This window comes from Diabrotica virgifera, chromosome 2 (genome assembly GCF_917563875.1).
Source record: "Diabrotica virgifera virgifera chromosome 2, PGI_DIABVI_V3a".
NCBI classification, from domain to species: Eukaryota; Metazoa; Arthropoda; class Insecta; order Coleoptera; family Chrysomelidae; genus Diabrotica; species Diabrotica virgifera.
The window spans coordinates 60,882,693-60,886,053 of NC_065444.1; the positions used below are offsets into that span (position 1 = coordinate 60,882,693).

The 3,361-nt window shown below is 31.3% G+C and overlaps 1 long non-coding RNA gene across 1 annotated transcript; it reads left to right on the plus strand.

Moving 5' to 3' along the window:
* The first annotated feature begins 310 nt into the window (after nucleotides 1–310).
* LOC126879513 (uncharacterized) lies at nucleotides 311–1,144 on the plus strand. Its single transcript, XR_007696095.1, has 2 exons — nucleotides 311–654; nucleotides 733–1,144. It is a non-coding gene; the product is annotated as an uncharacterized LOC126879513 (long non-coding RNA).
* The last annotated feature ends 2,217 nt before the right edge of the window (nucleotides 1,145–3,361 follow it).

Genomic DNA, 3,361 nt, shown 5'->3' on the forward strand with positions numbered 1-3,361 from the left:
CAACCAATAGTTTCCAAGACAAGGTTAATCTTATTTGCGTCGTCATCTTTTCTGCGTTGTGCATCCCCAGAGGAAGATTCTGGAACGCCTCTGATTAGAATATTCTTCGCACGTGTCATGCGATCTACAGCTTCGTTTGCAATATTATCCGTGAATTCGGTAGACTTAAACAAATCAATTTGGCTGAGCTTATTATTTAACTCAGTTATTTTACTTTCAAAATCATTAATTTTCGTACGGATTTCCATTTTAAAGTCCAGCAAAAGATCTTTTATTTCCGAAAAATTAGAGATATTTGAGCTGCAAGAATTACATAGGGGTGTATTCTGTAACACTTCCGTTAAATTTTAGTGGCCCCTAAAATTTTAGCGCCCGCTAAAAATATTTTGGTATTCTGTAAATCATACATCCGTTAAAATCATAACCTAAACCGTTAAAACTCCCTCTAAATAAAAATATTTTAGAGGATGTCAAAACGTACCCGCTAAATTTTTAGCAGTCCGTTAAATGTGGTTTGATTATTTTTGTTGGGTTATGTTTGTATGAATAGTACTTTGTTATTCTTGTATTATACTGGAGATAAATATTTAAAAATGGAAAATGGCTTTTTATAATGTATTTGGTGAAGAAGTACTTAATAAATAATAATGAAAGGTAAGTCTCATTTTTACTTTACAATTGACACACTACACCTATAAGTAACAAAATTCAAATGTTTGTTTCTTTTTGTAGAGCTGATTTCAGATTACAACATAGACACAAAGTAAATAATTGACCTGAAAGTAAATAACTACAATTACCATTTCAAAGGAAGTAGGTAATACCTACCTAAGTACCTAGAAAGAAATGTTATTGAAAAAGTGTTGGAAGTCAAAGATGTTTGTCAAAGCAATTAAATCCTATTAATGCAGGTAAAATTATTTAAAGTTATTGTGGAACATTACAAAACGTACCAAATGATTACAAAGGTAAAGTTTCAGAAGGTTTATAACCAGATGCAGATTAATAAGATGACCTTAATGTTATTGAAAATAGACCATTTGACCAAAATTAGTGTCGAAGGGGAGAAGAAAAAATAAGATATGCATTTTTTCAGCAATATTTTAATGTATAACTTTATAAATAAAAATGTTTAATTGGAAAATATGAGTTTTACTAAAAAATAATTAAATATAATAAGTATTATTTTCTAGGAAACTGTCATTTTCTTCTTCTTCTTAAGGTTTTTGGCCTCTAACAGTCAGTTTTCGGTCAATTTCTAGGTTAAAAGTAGTTCAAAACGATCAACGTGCGACGTTGCCGTATTTGTTCCAAAACCTTTTAGAGGATTCCTCTAAAATAATATTATTTTAGCGGTCCTCTATAATATGTGTTTACAGAATGACAATCTAACCGAAAAGTTTTAGAGGACCGTTAAAAGTTAAATTTTAGAGGCCTCTTAAATTTAACGGAGATGTTACAGAATACACCCCATAGGATACTTATCCCACGAATTTTCTGTCGAGTAACGCGATCGTCGGAAGAAAGATCCGTGCATTTGATATGTATTTGTCGCTTACAACCATCGCACTGAAGTTTACGGTCAGCTGTTGCTATGTTTTTGGAGCAGTTAGAACAAACTGAGGTAGAAGGCATGATCGGGTTTTTTACTGGTATGTAATTAGTATAGTTTGTTTTATTATTAATAAATTGTGAAATGGTACTCGCAGTTGTTTATGTTCACTGTAATTGCACCTTTTTTACACAAAATTTTTTACAACCACTAATGACTATTGGTATATGGAACTGGTATGCAAAATTTCTTTGCAAAATTATTATTATTTACAGCGTAATCTTGAAAATTACTAGGAGCACAAAAATGTACGTGTGTCGTTAATCTACTAGCGATGAAGTGGGCTTTTCCTTATCTCCACTGTTAGATGATATATTTATGAATGATTTCAAACACAACACAGTACACAAACAAGACAAACAACCTGCAGTATGGTGAAGATATGCAGATGATGTGATCTCCATTTGGCCTCAGGGACTAGAAGCATTGAATACATTTCTGATGGACATCAACAATAAATAACAATAAAAAAAATATTTCACTTCCTGTTCAGGATATGCTAATTACAAAAGAAGATACAGAATATGCAACTAAAGTCTACAGAACCAGCCCACAACAACAGATATTTAAATTACCACTACAACCACAATGTAAACATCAAAAAAGGAATTATCAAATCTCTATATGATAGAGCCCGAAACAGCTGCTCTAATGAAAATATATTTCAGAAAAAAAAACTTAGTCCATTGAAATGTTAATCTTAGGGTTGCATTTCTTAGAGGAGTCAGTTTTATTTTCTTTAATATGTAGGGGGTTCTATAAAAAGTTAAAGTTTAAGTTTTTGGGGTCGCCACCCTTTTCCCCCGGCCGCCATCTTGGAAAAAGTGGCGCAAAGGACTTTCGCACTGTATCTCCTAAACTAGTAAACCTACAGAAAATTTAATTAAGGATAAAATGCAGTAAATTAAATTTTCTACAATTTTATATGTATTACTTTTATCGTTAAGTGACCAACAAAAAAGTTATAAACAAAAATAACGGAAAATTTTGTAAGAGGTTTCCTTTTTGAGGTTATAACTTTTTTTCGTTCATTTCACGATAAAATAACATCACAGCGATTTTGTAGAGGATTTTTCAACTAACAATTTCCACTATAAAGTTGTTTCATTTTATTTATTTATCTAGGTTTTAGAGCGCTTCAAACTTGACCAGATTCTCAAATTCTCATAGAAATCTATTATATTTATTTATTATGATTTTAATATTCCTATGCTATTATTAAGCTATTTTTGACCCTCCACCCATAAGGTAGAGTCTGGAGGCGTTTTTTGTGTGGTATCCCCAATAGGCCTAATCTACGGACAATTCCTACACAAAATAATATTATTTATTATTATATGTTGAAAAAGATCTATCAGTTATTATTGTTTCATTTTTTTTATGGTCCAGGCTGAGAGTCAAGATCTGGCTTACTTTCCTATCTACATATTATATTTATTTATTATGATTTTAATATTCCTATGCTATTATTAAGCTATTTTTGAACCTTTTCCCCGCCACCTGTAAGGTATAGTCTGGAGGCATTTTTTGTGTGGTATCCCCAGTAGGCCTAATCTACGGACAGTTTCTACACAAAATAATATTATTTATATATGTTGAAAAAGATCTATCAGTTATTATTTTTTCCTTTTTTTTTCTATGGTCCAGGCTGAGAGTCAAGATCTGAATCAGTATCCGAGGTGAATTTTTGTGGTAAAGTCCTTTTCATGATCATTTTCAGTCATAGAGAAATAAAAACAAGTTTTTAGA